Source organism: Chrysemys picta, chromosome 14, assembly GCF_011386835.1.
Source record: "Chrysemys picta bellii isolate R12L10 chromosome 14, ASM1138683v2, whole genome shotgun sequence".
Lineage (NCBI taxonomy): Eukaryota > Metazoa > Chordata > Testudines > Emydidae > Chrysemys > Chrysemys picta.
This window is the reverse complement of record NC_088804.1, coordinates 32,984,830-33,004,871: the sequence shown is the minus strand read 5'-3', so window position 1 is coordinate 33,004,871 and position 20,042 is coordinate 32,984,830. Positions and strand designations below refer to the sequence as shown.

Below are 20,042 nucleotides of genomic sequence, written 5' to 3'. Positions count from 1 at the left end.
CATGTGCATTGCCCTTCTCTCTCACCCTCCCTTCTTTCGCTCCCTGAATGCAATTCACCCCTGTGCAGAGGACCTGCACCGCTTAAGTGCTACTCAAGCCCTGTTTCCAGGGTTTAAGTGAGACTTATAGACATTACCCAGGCCTTCTGTAGAGAGGTGAATTTCACCCTCCTTGCTCTGATCTATCTTTTGCTTAATTGGTTTTTATATTTCATTTTCTCAAATACCTGCTTCATCAAGTAATTATCCAATGTCTACAGTGCTCAGGATTTAGTTTATAGATAGTCGTTACATCAGCCCATTCAAATTGGTGAAATGGGTTTGCTTAAGAGCCTGCAGCCTTGGCAGTCTCATTGCTCTGTGGTTGTGGTAGGACGGTACCCTGCAGACTTGCTGCTCACTCTGCTACACTTTCCTGTTTGAACATACCCTTTGTGTTTCCTCTTTAGTGTATTTGTAAATTTGATAGACTGTGAAAACAATTTGATAAATGGCTTGATAAATTCCCCATCTCTTTCTTCATTGCTGTAATACTGTTTGGGGAAGCCTTTCAATTGGAGGAGTGTGAACAAAAATGAAATTACCTAAGCTTGTAAATCAAGTCGTCTCCCGCATATAGATATTGTTGCAAGGTTTCAATTTAGTTCTCTTTTTTTTATTCTTTTTAATAAATGAAGAGTCTTTTGAAGAACATTGTTGGGAAATAAAGCACACCAAATGTTCATTCCTTAATGCGGTGGGGAAAAAACCCTGCTATGTTAGTCTCTATGGAAACCAAATGCAATGAAAACTTTTTAATGGCAAGAAAACAGCTTTCATGTTTGAAGATGCTTTTTCCAGGGTAGGTATATCAGGATAAACACTTTAATTGACAGTATCTTTGGGACTTTTTCATTTCCTCCAACTTAACTTGAAGTCTCAGGAAAACCTTCCTAGTCCTTGAAGACTTTTTTTAAGATGAGTGTTTAAAAAGCTGAGTTGACATGGGCATTATGTTCAAGTGCAAGCTGTACTATTCTCTAATAGAGAGCGTAGAAGTGGTTCATAGGATTATTATCTTTCTACAGACAAAACCCATTACCTTCACACTAGGAGGGAAAAGCTAGTTTTTAACCTATATAAAATTGAATCAATTATCAATAACTTTGCATGGTTTCTTGGCTCTGCTGGGCAACGGTACAACACAGCCTTTGTTATGCTCACAGCAATGCTAGATACATATGGTGATTTGACAAATGGACTCCTTACAGCTTTTATTTAAATAACAAATAAAATCTGCAAAAGAAGTCTCAAGGACCTTACACGCTGAATGTTGGAAGAGAAAAAAGAAACTAAGGTTTCAGGCTGATCTCATTTGTACTGTTACTTTAAGATTATTTCCAGTAAAATTCAGTTATAAATACAAAAAAGGATAGTCAAATTCAGTAGAAGACAGCAACGCATGTTAGGAGGAATCATAAGATCAAGGGATCCTGCTGTCTCGAGTTTCCTCGTCTGGGAAAATTCTGCCATAGACCCTTCACAGTCTTGTGGTCTGAGAGATGCGAACTTACCGCCAAGTCAAATTCTATCATCTCCAGGGAAATGACTTTAGGTGGCTTTCCTGGCTTCCCAGAAATCTTAATGTTTCCAGAAGACAGGAGGGAAGAGCCAGCCGACTGGTCCCTTTCCCTGGTGGCATATGCTGCCACACATGTGTAGCACGTTCTACTTTGATTTGTTCAAAATACCCATCTTCATATCTTCTGACAGACAATCTCAACCTACTGTCCCTTGACACAGAAATCAATGATCTTAACAGCAGCCCTGGAAACTTTCTACTTCCTGTCTCTAGATTAGGGCTGTGAATTAATCACAGTTAATTCACGCGATTAACTCAAAAAATTAATCGCGATAAAAAAAAGTAATAGCGATTAATCACAGTTTTAATCACACTGTTAACCAATAGAATACCAACTGAAATTTATTAAACATTTTTTGATGTTTTTCTACATTTTCAAATATATTGATTAAATTACAACACAGAATACAAAGATTACAGTGCTCAATTTATATTTATTACAAATATTTTTGCTGTAAAAACAATAGAAATAGTATTTTTCAATTCATCTCATACAAACACTGTAATGCAATCTCTTTATCATGGAAGTTGAATTTACAAATGTAGAATTATTTACAAAAAACTGCATTTCAAATATATTTGAAAATGTAGAAAACACCCAAAATATTTAAATAAATGGTATTCTCTTATTGTTTAACAGTGCAATTAATCACAAGATTAATCGCAATTAACAGTTTTAATCACGCGATTAATCGCGATTAATTTTTTTAATCTCTTGATAGTCCTGATGTATATGTGTGTGTGTTTGTATATACACACGAACACACGCTCACAGACACCCAGAATTATGGATTTGGGGGAAAACTTTCTTTATTAGACTCTTATCAATTTGTCCAATTCAGGGGAACTGCTTCTACAAAGTACATAATGATAAATGGCACATTTGCAAATTATCTTCTGAGTGCAGATGAGAAATCAGCAACCTGCAAGTTACCATGACTTTCAATGAGTACTCCTCTGCAAGTCTAGTTTGCTGAAATCCCTGCCAGATGAATGCATTGGTATATTAGGGATCTTATAAATTAGCATTTGATGAAAAATAGCTGTAACGTCCATTACAGCTATCATCACAGCCAACAAGGCGACTGGGTTTTGGATTTTGAAGACACAGATGCTTTGACAAGAGAGATGTTGCTGCATTATGGTATGTTTTCTCAGCAACTTCTGCACAGATTGTGTATCCTTCATAAATCCTCAACTAGACATGAAGCTTTACAATTTATTATTTAAACTTCCTTCTGCATCTTGGTTAGACTGACGAGGAGCTGCAGCTATAGCCGTCTCATTGCAGCTATCTCAGTCCTGCAACCCACTTTTCCATCCCTGTTGCAGAAACTAAGATAGTGTGTGTGTAGAGAAAACTCTTGAACAGACAAGTATTGAATGGTTTTCTTTGGGAAGGGAGGACATACTGCTATGTTGTTCCTCATTGCTCAGACAAGTGGTACATCCTTGTGCCTGGCAGGACTGAGATCTGTAAACTGAATCCCTGGTAAGTTTGTTAATTATGAATACAAGGACGAGGCTAAAGAATGAAAAGGACTTAAGTTATATTTCATATCCAGATGACAGGTTTTAATGCCTTTCCATCAAATTAGTTTCAAAAACTGCTAAGAGTCACACTGCTAATTCAGTGTACCGGAGAAAAAATTACATTTCTAAGAAATACATCTTCATCTAGCATGTAGCCAGTGTGGGGAATTCACCACTCCAAGTGCTCACAGGGCCAAATACAGTAGCTGGACTTACAACTGGTTTATGACTAATATCAACAGCCAAGATGTGATCACCTTACTTATGTAGGTAGACTCGTTGGCTTGAAAGAAGTGATCGTAAGTAGGTCCAACATTTATAGCTTCATATGATAAAGTGGTGGTAATTAAATGTCATGTTTCAGGAAATCAACTCTTCAACCTGGGGGAAAGGAAGTAATTTTCCCTTGCCCATGAATAGCATTGCACAATTGGCCAGATGGATTATGGGTCCCCCCCACACACTCCACTATCCTTCTGAAAGACTTGGCATAGGTCATGGCTGCAGGCAGGATTACCATACGTGACAGACCATTGTAGCAATGTACCATGGTAAAACTATGTTGGTAAACGGTGTGTTTTTTCCTGATAATTACACGAAACAACTTTCCCTCTGGTAAATGCTCTGAACACTTACATTTAAGTTACAAAATCCTTCTGTATCTGAATGTTTGAAGATCTATGCAAATCTAATTTTCTACAAACACTTATTTACTGTCTAGAGAAATACAATAACAGTGCATCACACATTTAAACTATACACATTATTAGAAACATCTGTAGCACTCAGAAACCTATTTCTGCTTTTACCTGAGCCATTTTCCAGATCCCATAACTCTGTCAACAGTCTTTCTCCAGTTTTGTTTAGCTTATCCTCAATAGACTCGGCTTTTGTGAGTGGACAAGGCATTTGAGTGTGCACCACAGTTATAATGGCCTGACTGACAGCTCAACCAGATAAACACAAGAGAATAACAGACATCGGAACAATCTGGGTATTCATTTTGTCCATTCAACTGGATTGAAAGGATTTGCCAGCCAAGGGCACAACACTTCAGGCTAATTTGCTCAGCCAAAGCGCTGCAAGAGTGTAAGGCTACAAACGGATGACTGATGTTGGGGGGATCACAGTCCTATTTGAGGGTACTTATTAGTCACCACTTTCTCAGAGGAAATTAAAGCATTAACTACGCAGAGCATCCATTTGAGTCCTGAAAGAGGAAAACATATAGAAATGGACTTTGTTACAAAACTTGAACCCTTTCTCTTGTTTCCCCTCTCCTGTGTTAATTCAAGCTCCTTCCTCTTCATGGTCCTCTACCTCCTCCCACCACCACTCCACCATGCTTTCCTTGCTCTCTCTCTTCTTTCCTACATAGTCTCTCACTTCCTACATTCTTGCTTACTTTCATCTCGCTTTCTTCCTGCTTCCACACTCTGATTCATGCATTTTTCATGCTGTCCCCCTATGCTTGGTACACCCTGGCTACCATGAAGACAATTTTATTTTCCAAGCTTTTGGAGGCCAATATCTTCATCAATCATGCCTCTATGATTTCTTGTATTTGGACAGTCATCCAGAGTATCATATCTGTCTACATTATGTGTTATCACAATTTCATACAATTTAAGGCCAGACAGGACCATAAGATCATCTAGTCTGAACTTCTATATAACTGGTACATCTACACTGCAATTAAACACCTGCCGCTGGCTTGGGTAGGGTGACCAGACAGCAAATGTGAAAAATCGGAATGGGAGTGGGGGGTAAGAGGTGTCTTTGTAAGACAAAGCCCCAAATATCGGGACTGTCCCTATAAAACCAGGACATCTGGTCACCCTAGGCTTGGGTCCACTGGCTCGGGCAATGGGGCTGTAAAATTTCAGTGTAAACATTTGGGCTGGGGCTGGAGCCCAAGCTCTGGGACCCTGCTAAGTGGGTCTACACAGCAATTTTAAGCCCCGCTGCCTGAGCCCCATGAACACAAGTCAGCTGACCTGGGCCAACTGCAGCCCTGCTGCAGGTGTTTTATTCCAGTGTAGACATTGTGACGGGATCCCCCCCCCCTCCCCCCGGGATGCAGCCTGGGACTGTGGGACTGCTGTGTCCCCTTAACTCTCTCCAGCCTGGGCTGTCCTTCACAATGCCTTGCTAGTGACCAGCAGCAAGAGTGACCAGCAGCAAGCCCCTCCAGGTGCTGTGATCACTCAGCACAACAGCATCTGGAGCCCCACACCCAGCTAGATTGCATGAATGCTCAAAGAGCCACTCATGAATCACACAGAGAAAGGCACCAGAGCCAAATCCCCGCAGCTCCCTGCACTGTACCTCAGGAATATACCGTCTTGCATTGCTCAAGATGGGCAGTGCAGATTTGTTAATTGGTTCACCACTTCATCAATGGAAAGCAGTAACGCAGAAGCTTAAATGCCTCATATTTGGCGCAATGGCCACATCAGAGCCAAAGGACTAACAACTTTAGATATGACTTTGTGGGGTTTTACAAAACCACCAACAGCACTTTTAAAAGTGCACTTGACATTTTTTGATCTCTTTATAGAAACCATTAAAAGGCAGATCAGCTCCGGCGCATGTGTTCAGTGAAATAGGAGACAAGCCTCTCTGGGATCTCTATCTAGCTTAAAACTATTTGTTTCCTCTTCTGGATATAACGTCCTACAAACACAGCCTGAGAATATACGTTTGCATGCAGTATTTTGCTGATTTGTATTTTAAATCCAGCTTGCTAAATACAGATGTAATTACTTTTTTGAATATTATTGTATGAACTAGTACCTGTCCTATACACCATACACCTGTATGATGTTGTAGTGGATAGCAGTACAATGGCAATTTATAATCTTTCTTACACTGTTACCAAACCATGAAGCTGATGGAAAAGTTATTATTTACTAAATTATTGTTTATTCACAAGTAACGTTAACTAAAGAGAAACATGGTATGTGTCTGAATTCTAAAACAAACAGCCCCGTTCTTTACCCTAAATCCTGAGACTCAACTCTTTCATAATGTGGATTGCTAAAAACCACATATGCAAATGATAAATAACAGTGTTATTGTGCATTGAGCTAATAACACTACCACCTAGGTCCAAAACCTCATTTTTGACCCTTTCAATTCAGCATTTGCTCAGTCTGCACTGGCTCCTTCAATTTTTCCTTACACTTCTAAACACACACACACACACACACACACACACACACACACACACACACACACACACACACACACACACACACACACACACACAGACCCATAGGTGTAAAAAGGACATTATCCCTTCCTACATCAAGCAATGGCAGAAGGGAGAAAAGGCAAGTCAGCCATGCAGCTGCTTCTCTCCCTAAACCTCACACTGGCACATTCAAATCTAAGGGCTCCTGGTGGGATGTTCATAAGTGCTCATTGTTGGCCTACCTCTGCTCCCTCATTGATGTCAAAGGTAAAAACTCCCAACAAATTCAATGAGAGAAGAGTAAAGTCATATGGGATAACTTGTGCCTTTGGATCCTCATCCACTTTTCATCAACTGGATACATGTGCACAAATCTGATCAGACTTAGTTTCAACTAAAACTACCTCCTCCTCCTTCCAGTGTTCTCACCTAACCTGGTTACAATGGTCATTAATATGTCCCTGCTTAGCTACATGCCAAGCACTAACTACTTTCTTTCTGAAAAAAGAACAGGAGTACTTGTGGCACCTTAGAGACTAACAAATTTATTAGAGCATAAGCTTTTGTGGACTACAGCCCACTTCTTCGGATGCAAGAAGTGGGCTGTAGTCCAGGAAAGCTTATGCTCTAATAAATTTGTTAGTCTCTAAGGTGCCACAAGTACTCCTGTTCTTTTTGCGGATACAGACTAACACGGCTGCTACTCTGAAACCTTTCTTTCTGAAAGGATTTTGGGCTCATTCTGCCTTCTGTGTTTGCCTGTAACACCTCTTTTTTGCCTCTGATAGCACCGCAATACGGAATGCTAGCCAAAGAACCTGACAATGCCAAGGGTATTACACTAAGCCATGCGCCTCTTAAAATGTCTTGCCAAAAGACAGTCTAATCTGTGATAACCATTAGTCTCCTTTTCTTGAAATCCACATTCTAATCTGGCCACAGAACTCTAATGCAATGGGAGAAAAGCGTGAGAATAGGAAAGACGTTACCAGAAGATCCTACTGCTTAACTCAGTACTCTGAGACTTATTTAAAAGCATGTACTTGAACTGCAGATAGAATTCAAGTTCAACACAAAAAGATAATGTGTCATGATCAACATAGACAGACAGGGGGGAAATGATACAAACAAGACAACTGTTCTGCGCAGGGCCGCCCAGAGGATTCAGGGGGCCTGGGGCAAAGCAATTTCGGGGGCCCCTTCCATAAAATAAAGTTGCAATACTATAGAATACTATAGTCTCATGGGGGCCCCTGTGGGGCCCAGGGCCTGGGGCAAATTGCCCCACTTGCCCCCCTCTGGGCAGCCCTGGTTCTGCGTACAAAAAAGACAAGTGCAGAGTTTTTCTGGAGATTATGCAGGTAGAAAGTCAAATAGATGCAATTCTATGTCCTATCTATAATATTTATAAAGCAAAAGCAATTCCTCATAGCTGACATCAGCTGATCTTTAAAGAACGTCCTTTCAAAGCCTACACATGCCGTTGAATATAGGAAGTCCATTTCATGATCCCTTATGTCTCCAACTTTTGGGTGCTCACATTTTTCCCACAACTATAGTTTTCTCCTTACAAGGAAATTAGTATCATTCCCTAACACAAAGCCACTGGATTCTATTTTCCATGCCATCTCCTAATCCTGTTGCTATTATAAAGAGTCTGGGTTCGACAAGAATGGAATAAGAAATGACCATGGGAAGGAGAAGAATGCACTGGCGGTATATTGAATTGAACTGGCTGGTACTATACCAAAAGTACAAACATTAGAAAGAACAGGAGTACTTGTGGCACCTTAGAGACTAACAAATTTTTTTTTGGTTATTATTTATTACTTCTTCAGATGCAGTAGCCCACGAAAGCTTATGCTCTAATAAATTTGTTAGTCTCTAAGGTGCCACAAGTACTCCTGTTCTTTTTGCGGATACAGACTAACACGGCTGCTACTCTGAAACCAAACATTAGAAAAATAGTCTTGGCTGTTTAGAATTTCAGTTCCAGTACAAAAGGGTTTGTTGTGTTCTTTAAAAATTCCCTACTCAGGTATGCCTTAGAGGCATAACACCTTTTGGCAAATGAATTCTTTCATTTTTGGAGGGCTGAAAGTTTGTTTTCTAAAAGCTTAAATTAACAGGATGGAGGACTGTAGTTTGTACTGCTGGTCAAAGTGGAAACGTACATTTTGTGAACAGGCTACACATATGGTACTCTCCGTCCAGAAGGAAGGAATGTTGCTTCTAGTCTAGCTTCCTGGGAAGTTTATGTAAGGTTTTTTTTGCTAGGTACCAACCAATTGACTCTAGCATCTCAATCTTTTATTTGCTTCATGATGGTCAGTAGTTCTCCTCCATTTTGCATTTGAAGCTGTCCTCCATTTTGCTACAAAGCCCTACATTTCTATGAATGGATATTCTTTGGACAATACATTTGTATTAAAGTAAAATGCATTCTTAGTGGCATAATGTTTTTCAGGGGGCAATATGTAAAATGTATTTACTGTTAGAATGTTTTTTTTTTAATCCTTAACTGTCTAATGATTCCTCACCAACTTTGGATCACTTTTTTCAGCATGGCTGGGTTGTAGACAACATGTTCACTCAACAATAAAGTCTACTTAGCCCCAACATTTGCTTCTGTAGTTGATTTTTAGACAGATCAACTCTGACAAGTCTAAAGACACATTTGTAAAGACTGTTGCAGAACAATGCACTTAAGTGACCCCTGCTGTCTTCACAAGGAATGACATTGTGAAGGAGCCCCCCATCTATGTAAAGATGTCCAAAAGGAGCCAGGCTTAAAATAAAACCAAGAAATGCAGCTCTTCAGAATTTTTCAAAGGAGGGAAAAGGAGTTACATTTCAAACCATCATTGGGCATCTGAAATTCCATGAAGCTCCACCTTCTTGGATCATGGTCTGAGCATACAAAAAAGCGCCCAATATTCAGATTTTAACCCATATAGCGAGCACACTTAAGAAGTTCGTTCTGGTTTCAGAGATGTTATCATTTTAAGCACTGGGAATGCTGTTGGAACCTGGGGATTTTTTTTACTTTTACCCACTGTCTATGGCTAACACCATCGGACTCTCACACAGAGGAAAGGAGTAATAAAAAGTGGCAGCACTTGATGTAAGATTGTTCATCTCTGCCTTGTGCAATTAACCTGAATGGAGCAAAATGTGAGTTGAACTCTAATTCACTATCTGGTCTAAAAAAGTGTTAATAAGCACTACCTTTAAACAAGGTAAAACCGTTGGCAAAATGTCTGTTTTATACACTTACAGTTCGTACAGATTTCTAAATTAATGGAATGACCTTCCCAAATTAGTGTTGAGGGAGGTGGAAAGGAAATGGTGTATTCCTTCCCCGTTCCACTCAACATGTGAAATCCAAGTCCTATTCAAGTCAATGCAAGTTTTATATTGATAGGGCCTGCATTTCATCCAGTGTTCAAACTGGAATAGCTCAAACCCATTAAAACCCTAAAACCATATAAGTTTATAGAGGTATCCTGATACTCTAGAGCAGGGGTCGGCAAGGTTTAGCATGCGGCTCGCCAGGGTAAGCACCCTAGCGGGGCGGGCCAGTTTATTTACCTGCTGACACAGCAGGTTCGGCCGATCACGGCCCCCACTGGCCGCGGTTCGCCGTCCTGGGCCAATGGGGGCGGCGGGAAGCCGCGGCCAGCACATCCCTCACCTGCGCCACGTCCCGCCACCCCCATTGGCCCGGGACGGCGAACCGCGGCGAGTGGGGGCCGCGATCGGCCAAACCTGCCATGTCAGCAGGTAAATAAACTGGCCCGGCCCGCTAGGGTGCTTACCCTGGCGAGCCATGTGCCAAACGTTGCCGACCCCTGCTCTAGAGACTCGTTAAATTACAGATCCTCAGACATCTCAACGGAAGAACAGAATGTTTCCACAATGAGATAGGGAATGCTGACGTGTTTGTTCAACTCTCAAAATATATGCATGGCTATCAGTGCAAACAAAAAATGGCTAAATGGCTTAGAGATAGAATCTGCAAAAGCAAAATGTCTATCCGAATTTTTGTACCCACCCCCCAAAAAAGAAAAAGAATTGCAAGCGCAAATCAATATATCTATACCTCTAGTCACCTGATTTGTACCTGAGGTGTGACTGGCACCTACTATTTGATTGCAGATGAAAATTTTGCAGGTGCACACTTCACCTGCAAATAGTAGGGCATCATTCTGAAAATTGGGCCCATAGGACATTATTTTCAAAACTGTCAATATATACTATAATGGAAAAACACTGCACACCCTGAACATAACCCATCAGGTCATGTGCTACAAAATTAACATATATATTTATTTGTGTATGCACATGGTGTGAATGGGTTAAAATATTCAATTTTTGTAAACTCTAATAACAGATCATCTTTCCTCTTAATTTTTCTTAGACTAGGAATTAACACAAGTTACGACGAAGAAATTAGTACACCTGTTCAAATTACACCTAAAGCACTAAATCCAGCAGCAGCAATTTTCCAGTCTTTCCTACTTCACAACTTAATGAAAAGAGACATAACTGCCTCAACCTTAGAGTAATTTGATGTAATCTTTAAGAAATATTTCATTGGTATATTTTTCTAATACAGATGTTATCACTGTACACTACCAAACCTGTTTGGAAGGTTAATGTTATTTTGGAAGAATATTTACATTACCAGTAATAGAAAACCCAATAGCTAAAAAAATATTTTCCACCTGCAGCTATCTGTCATCCATCCCACACAAGCTTTGAAAGCTTTCCACAATCTGTCAAAACACAGGTTTTGATGCAATAAAGACTATAATTATTGAGCATTTACGAGAAATAATATTTTCCCTCTGGTACGTGTTATAACGGTTGTTAACATGCAAGTCTGAATACTAATGCTTCAAACCTACCTATACACTTCTCAAATGAAAGGTTTTTTCAATACTGATACAAAGGAAAGTATAATAAAAGAGTAAGATAAGATTGAACACACATCTTGAAAAGTAAACGTCAATCAGAATAAGGATTTTAGAGGCATAAGAAGTTGTTTTGAAGTTGAGTTTTGAAATAAAGCTGGCAATTAGATTCCTGGATATAAACAGCACGTCTTTTGTGCTGAAGAAAATGATCCTTTTGCAACCAAAATACAAGCCTACAAGACTCACGACGGAAACAATACTAAGTATGCATCAAAACAACTCTGCAGATGCCATACCAGCAGATGGCTTAAGCCGACTGAATTACTGTATAAACATTTAACTGAAAGTTTGATTTTATAAGTGTGGAAATTATACAAAACAAAAGGAAAATGATTCTACGAAGCACTTAAATTAGTAATTTGTAATTTTCTCTGCTAAGTTGGCATGGCAAGAGTCCTTTGAAGAGGGAATGCTGGAAATCTTTGAAAGGAACTGCAGACCATAAAAGTGAACTTCTATGAGTGCACAAAATTAAGTAAGACATTTAAAGGTAAACATATACCTTTCCACTGCTGTTGCTACTAGAATCCTTTCCAACTGCAAGTTAATAGCATATCTGAAAACCTCCCCTCTCTCCATTTCCTCTTTCATCAGCCGATAACAAAGGCCGAATCTTCCATTTATATCACAGTAACTTCTACAGCAACCATTTGGTATGTCACTTAGGCTTCATTGTAACATACAAGTAGGAAGGACATGAGGGAAAAAGTCTATTTGTACATGGATATCTTCAACAATTTCCAATCAGAAGGAGGGAAGAGAAAAAATTACAGGAAAAGGGAGAAATGATTAATGCATAAATAATGCAGCTTTTCCTTACAGTGCACAGTGTGGACACGATGGGATGTAATTGTTGTACTGAAAGGTTTGGACTGCCTGAATAATGCTTAGACATGTGTCTCGGATAAGCTAATTTTATTATTTTACAATGAAACAGTGCAAAACAGGAGGCTGGCTATGGACACAGAATGCTATCCTGCTCCCATCGAAGACAATGGCAAAACTCCCATTGACTTGAATGATGCATGATTGGATTCATAATTGTTCTCTAGACACACAGTGACTTGCAGCAGCCCAACCCTGAATCTTTTAATCCTATTCTAGTTATATCATTGACAATCATTTGTACAACCCCCTTTTCAAATGACTCCATATCGAACATAAGTACAACGGCTACTAGCACTGCACATATCTGGTCTCCACCAACCAGCATTCACACTCTCAGGTTCTATAAAACGATTGTTAGTTCTGAATACAAGATGGGAATGACATCAGATGCATAAAATGCTAATAAAAGAACATGACAACATCTTTCTGGAAATCTGTGCTTTCTCGCATGCCTGGGAATGGAATTCTTCATTAATATAATGATCAAGGATAGTTAACCACTCCTTTCCCGAAGCAGGTGCATCATGCTAGGGAACAAGCAGAAGTTATATGATCCATCCTGCTTCTTTCTTTAGTTCAACTTCCAGTAACCCATTTCCCTTCATCCTCATTCTTTTCCTGTTCTTGATGCGTTCCCTTACCCATCCTGCCTATCCTTCTCTTCTCCCTTTACTTCCACTTCATCAGTTCTGGACCAACTGCATTCCTGCTCATGATTTCTTGCTGTACTAACATAACTGATCTGGATATGAAGTTGATTTTAGAATTATCAGGGAGTTTTAAACCCTCCTCTTCCTAGTAGATACCATTTTAAATCTTGTAATGCAAAACCCAGTTTCCTCTGATCAGAACTACACTTGATGTTGGCCTTGAAAATGAAAGATTGACAAAATATGGTGCTAATTGCAATCCATGGGCAACTATGGACTGACTCCAGAGATAAGTGAACTAATCATCACCTTCTCATTGTCTTTTTCTCCTCACATTTCTTCCTGCTTCTTATTCCTTTCTCATCACCTCCAATCCCTTCCCTACATGAATACTGCAATCAATTGCTTAAAATTAGAGATAAGGACCAAGCTACAAAGTGTATTTCTTGATCTGAATTTCCCTGGTGTTTGAGGGTAGGGTTTAAATCTAGGGGTTTGGTTCAAATGCCTGAGTACTAAAAATCCCTTAAAATACTAATTTAAAAGAAAATAAATTGAATAAATGTATTTTTACCTGAATTTCTTGGAGGATTTGCACACACACACACACACACACACACACACACACACACACACACGAGATTAAAATGATGCCATGCTTGTCCAGATTGGTACTGAACTGCCAAAGTGATAAACTATGCTCCAGACAGGCAACTGATTATTATTATTATCATCACATAAGGATGCAGTTCCACTGCATAGTCTAGGTCAATTCCACAATATATGAAACCCTGCAGAATTAATATCTAATGAAGAAATAAACATGCTAACAAGATAGATTTATAGTATTCAAATTACAATCGATCGGTTCGGCACATGATTAATAAAAAATTTCCTCACGTGACCTTCCACTTTGTGGCTGCTTAAGCAAATTATTTCTCAATAAACAAGAGGTATATGGACAAAGAAAACTGTTACACTATAAATTACTTGGCTGTCTTTTCTCTTTCTGAATTCAGCTGAGAAGCAGTACAGAGGCTTGTTATGACTAAGGTGATAAATCAGATTCTTTACTTACTACATAAAAGTAATATTTATGTTAAAATCCAGTAGTCCTATCACAAAGAGTTTATTGCAAATGATTGAGACACTCTAGTCTTATTGGGCTTGTGAAGACATTTGTATTGCCACTACCTCTTTCCTAGGCTGTTGGCACATTGTGAGCAGTAAAAAAGAAATTCTGACTTAGTCTCACAGCTACACACATTATCAGCACAGTTTACTCACACATGCTAACAGCTCACTTTTACATGCTTTCTTTCCAGAGCTGACTAGAAGAAGGAATTGAAAGCACCTGTGCTTCCATACAAAGTCTCCCTGTCTCTTTTAGGATGAACTACACTGGCATATTTATCCTGTCACCTTCTAGGTTAGAATATGTTATTAAAACATATAGTTCATCTACAGTGCCATAAATCACCACTGTCATATAGGTTCTCTGTTTTAATTTTTCTTCAATCAGAATCAATTATTGGGCTTGCCATCTCCGTCCTCTTTTGCTCACCATCAGAGGAAAGGAACATCTGTTGGTGACACAGTAACTGCAGACCTCTCACAGGCCATTCCAAAGCTGTCCATGAGAGCGATCACTCCACCGAAATGATCCAATTTCACAATGTTAAGATGGTCCATTTTTGCTCTATTTGTTGTTCCAAAAAAATAGAAACATAGGGGCCCTATTCTAAAATGCTCACTGAAATTGCTGCAACTACTCACATAAGTAAGGACTACTTAGGTGAACAAGAAGTTGCAGTTTGGGTGCAAAGGGGTAGCCGTGTTGGTCTGTATACACAAAAACAACAAGGAATTTGGTGGCACCTTAAAGACCAACAGATTTATTTGGGCATAAGCTTTTGAGGGTAAAAATCCACTTCTTCAGATGCATGGAAGTTGATGGATTTCCACTTCATATGGCTAAATTCAGTGCCTTGCATGGTACCAAGTATCAGAGGGATAGCCGTATTAGTCTGTATCCACAAAAACAATGAGGAGTCTGGTGGCACTTTAAAGACTAAGGCTTGGTCTACACTACCCCCCTAATTCGAACTAAGGTACGCAACTTCAGCTACGTGAATAACGTAGCTGAAGTTCGAAGTACCTTAGTTCGAATTAGTTCGAACTTACCTTGGTCCACACTCGGCAGGCAGGCTCCCCCGTCGACTCCGCGGTACTCCTCTCGGCGAGCTGGAGTACCGCAGTCGACGGCGAGCACTTCCGGGTTCGACTTATCGCGTCCAGACTAGACGCGATAAGTCGAACCCAGAAGTTCGATTTCCAGACGTCGAACTAGCGGGTAAGTGTAGCCAAGGCCTAACAGATTTATTTGGGCATAAGCTTTCGAGGGTAAAAAACCCACTTCTTCAGGCACTGAATTTCAGTTACAACACAGAATACAAAGTGTACCGTACTCACTTTATATTATTTTTATTACAAATATTTGCACTGTAAAAATGATAAAAGAAATAGTATTTTTCAATACACCTCATACAAGTACCGTAGTGCAATCTCTTTATTGTGAAAGCACAATTTACAAATGTAGATTTTTTTTGTTACATAACTGCATTCTAAAACAAAACAATTTAAAACTTTAGAGCCTACAAGTCCATTGAGTCCTATTTCTTGTTCAGCCAACCTCTAAGAGAAACAAGTTTGTTTACATTTACAGGAGATAATGCTGCCCGCTTCTTATTTACAATGTCACCTGAAAGTGAGAACAGACGTTCACATAGCACTTTTGTAGCCAGCATTGGATGGTATTTACACGCCAGATATGTTAAACATTCGTATGCCCCTTCATGCTTCGGCCACCATTCCAGAGGACATGCTTCCATTCTGATGACAGTCATTAAGAAAATAATGCATTAATTAAATTTGTGATTGAACTCCTTGGGGGAGAATTGTGTGTCTCCCGCTCTCTGGTTTACCTGCATTCTGCCATATATTTTATGTTATAGCAGTCTCGGATGATGACCCAGCACATGTTGTTAGTTTTAAGAACACTTTCACTGCAGATTTGACAAAACGCAAAGAAGGTACCAATGTGAGATTTCTAAAGATAGCTACAGCACTCAACCCAAGATTTAAGAATCTGAAGTGCCTTCCAAAAGCTGAGAGGGACGAGGTGTGGAGCATGCTTTCAGAAGTCTTAAAAGAGCAGCACTCCGATGCAGAAACTACAGAATCCGAACCACCATAAAAGAAAATCAACCTTCTGCTGGTGGCATCTCACTCAGATGATGAAAATGAACATGCGTTGATCTACACTGCTTTGGATCGTTATTGAGCAGAACCCATCATCAGCATGGACTCGGTCCTCTGGAATGGTGGTTGAAGCATGAAGGGAGATATGAATCTTTAGTGCATCTTAGGGTTACCATTCGTCCGGATTCCCCTGGACATGTCCGGCTTTTTCGGGTTAAAAATAGCATCCGGGGGGAATTTGTCAATGTCCGGACTTCCCCTCCTCCCCCGCCCCCATACAGAGCGTGCGCGCGGCTTACAAAGCAGCCGGTGCTCCAACAGCCAGAGCCAGAGCCCTGCTTGCACTTCCCCCTCCTCCCTCCTGAAACTTGACACCCCCCCTCCTCTCCCTCCCTCCCTCCGCCCTGCACTCACAGATCGCTGTCCCTTCGCCTGGAGCTCCGAGCCTGCTGCCCTCCCCCGCTGTGGAGCACGGGGCTCTGCAGCACAGTAAGGGGGCTGGGGGTCAGAGAAGCGGCAGGGAGGTTCTGGGGGAGGGGGTAATCAAGAGACAGGGAGCAGGGGGGAGGGTTGGATGGGTCAGGGAGTTCGGGGGGGGGCTGTCTGGGGGTTGGGGGTGTAAGGTTTTGGGTAGTCAGGGTACGGGTGGGGGGGGTCTCAGGAGGGGGCAGTTAGGGAACAAGGAGCGGGGGGGGTGTTTGGGAGTTCTGGGGGGGGCTGTCTGGGGGTTGGGGGTGTAAGGTTTTGGGCAGTCAGGGTACAGGTGGGGGGGGTCTCAGGAGGGGGCAGTTAGGGGACAAGAAACAGGGATGCTTAGGTAGGGGGTGGGGTTCTGGAGGGCAGTTAGGAGCACGGGTCCCAGGAGGGGGCAGTCAGGGGACAAGGAGCGGGGGGGGTCGGGAGTTCGGGGCGGGCTTTCTGGGGGAGGGTGGATAAGGTTTTGGGCAGTCAGGGTACAGGTAGGAGGTAGGGTCCTGGGGGACAGTTGGGGGGGGTCTTAGGAGGGGGCAGTTAGGGGACAAGGAACAGGGAGTCTTAGATAGGGGGTGGGGTTCTGGAGGGCAGTTAGGAGCAGGGGTCCCAGGAGGGGGCAGTCAGGGGACAGGGAGCAGAGGTGTTTAGATGGGTCAGGAGTTCTGGGGGGGAGCTGTCAGGGGACAAGAGGCAGGGAGGCTTAGGGAGGGGGTGGAGTCCTGGGGGGCAGTCAGGGGACAAGGAGTGGGGGGGGAGGGTTGGGGGTTCTGAGGGGGCAGGAAGTGGGAGGGAGTGGAAGGGGCAGGGGCGGGGCTAGGACAGGACAGGGGCAGGGCTATGACAGGGGCGGGGCTAGGGTGGGGCTCCTCCCGTCCTCTTTTTTGATTGTTGAAATATGGTAACCCTAGTGCATCTGGCACATAAATATCTTACAACACTGGCTACAACAGTGCCATGTGAACATCTGTTCTCACTTTCAGGTGACACTGTAAACAAGAAGCGGCCAGCATTATCTCCTGCAAATGTAAACAAACTTGTTTGTCTGAGCAATTGGCTGAACAAGAAGTAGGACTGAATGAACTTGTAGGCTTTATATTTTTACATTGTTTTATTTTTGAATGCAGTTGTTTTTTGTACATAATTCTACATTTGTAAGTTCAACTTTCATGATAAAGAAATTGCACTATAGTAGTTGTATTAAGTGAATTGAAAAATACTATTTCTTTTATTTTTACAGTGCAAATATTTATAATAAAACTAAATATAAAGGGAGCACTGTACACTTTGTATTCTGTGTTGTAATTGAAATCAATATATTTGAAAATGTGGAAAACATCAAAAATATTTATATAAATAGTATTCTATTATTGTTTAACAATGCAATTAATTGCGATTAATTTTTTTAATCGTTTGACAGCCCTAATTTAAACCCATCTATGGACCCTTATGGCATGCAAGGATTGAATTATCACACAAAGTTAGGCAAATAAATACAGTTACAGCCATCTGTGCAAAGAGTGTAATTTCTTTACATATTACTTTACATGTAGAGATCTCTCTTGGCACTTGAGAACTACGAAAATCCATTGAACAAGGAGGATCATCATGTACGACACTTGAAATTACAAGCAACATTACTACACTATGTTTTTAAAAGCAACTTGAATTAGACATGTGATTGACAGATTTTTATGTAAACAACACACAATCATTTTCAGGGAGTGAACATACAAAAGAGGAGAGAACAACAACAGGCCATGGTTAGCAAGCAGAATCAAAGACAATGGTCTAGAGTTGCAAGCAACCCTTACCTACACTGGTGAGAACTTACTCCTGTGAGCAGTCCAGTGACTTTGCCTGAGTGATTGCTCACCAATGTGAGTGAAGATTGAAAAACCCACCCCAGTGTTAGGAGCTTAAATTCAACTAATTCTTAAACTGGCAACCACTGCAATGCAGGGAGAATGAAAGGCACACATGTTACTGCCTTTCACACAGCATAAAAAAAGAGCAGACTGACGTATTTTGAATAATTCTTCACTTCAACTTGGTTAAAAAAAAAAAAGTCAGCAGGCAAGCTTATTACAAACGAACAAAATAGTTTATCACGAACCAAAGCCTTGAGTGAAATGAAACGTGGCTAGTTTTGAAAAGGAAGAATTCCATCAACAGCACATTCCTAATTACACAGATACTCTAGTATCTGACATGGCTATTTGGGGACTCAAAGTCCTTTTGACAGAAGGGCACTAAGGTGACCAGATGTCCTGATTTTATAGGGACCGTCCTGATATTTGGGACTTTGTCTTATAATGGTGCCTATTACCCGCCACTCCCTGTCCCCATTTTTCACACTTGCTATCTGGTCACCCTAAAGGACACACACACACACACACGAAAAGTGCAGTAAATAAATAATAAAAATTACAGAGAGGAAAGATATGTCAGCTATAGTGTGAAATGGTATTGCAGCAACTAGATTAGGATGGAGTTGGGAGCTGCTTGTATTTAAGAAAGGTACAGCGTCTGTATTTTTCTGAATCATTAGAAACCATCAGCTGTTCCTGCTATCTGCACTGCAGAAACTGAAGCTAGAACCAAGTAAAACTGAGGGAACAGTGCAACAGTGGATCATTTCTGTTTGTTACTGGCTCGGGTTGCTGGAGCTCAGATAAAAAACTCTGATTGCTCATTAGTCCAGAACTCACTTTAAGAATCAACTGAAGCAACATTACAATCATCAACACCTTTAGTGAACATTGGTCAAAATGAACTCAATTGGCTTGCAGTTGATTTTTTCCCCTTTCCAATAAAATAGCTTGTGAATTGATTAGAGGTAATAGAATTATTGGATGCTGGAAGGCAAGAGGATTTATGAGAGATGTAATGACACCATAAAAGCTTTGTTGGGTTGCTTTTATTAGCCTGAACCAGCTTAGAGTAGTTCTGCCACAAAGAGGTTAGAGGAAGTGCGTTATAGGCTTGCCTATGGAATAAATGCGTATCAAAATCTTCTGTAAGGGGGAAAACACACATGCACGCACACACACACACGGAATGAACAAGTACAGTACTTTAACAGGGAAAATTTCCTCAGAAAGGAAGCAAGCAATGAGGCTAGGAGAGGAATAAATGGTGTAGAAATGACAATCGCTCTTCAGTCAGGGCCCATGACTGCACTCACTGCTGATAAGATCCAGCATGTGTCAGTTGTCAAGTGTCTCTTGTCACACTTCAATGTGAACTTTACAGCGAAAGGGGGACAAGAGGCAGTGAAGGGGAAAATGGCACGGCTCAGAAGGACTTGTGCACTCAGTGTGAAGCCATTTCAATTTTATATTCTAAAGGACTTTGTAGGTGATCCCATGAATGCAATTATTCTCACCTAATAAAAGCAACATATGCTAAGACAATTAAAAGCTTTTATTATACATCTATTC

At 40.9% G+C, this 20,042-nt stretch overlaps 1 protein-coding gene across 3 annotated transcripts in view; it reads right to left on the bottom strand.

Annotated features, from left to right (window-relative positions):
- Positions 1–20,042, bottom strand: part of WWOX (WW domain containing oxidoreductase) — a 674,139-nt gene that overhangs the window by 11,248 nt on the left and 642,849 nt on the right. The window lies entirely within an intron of this gene.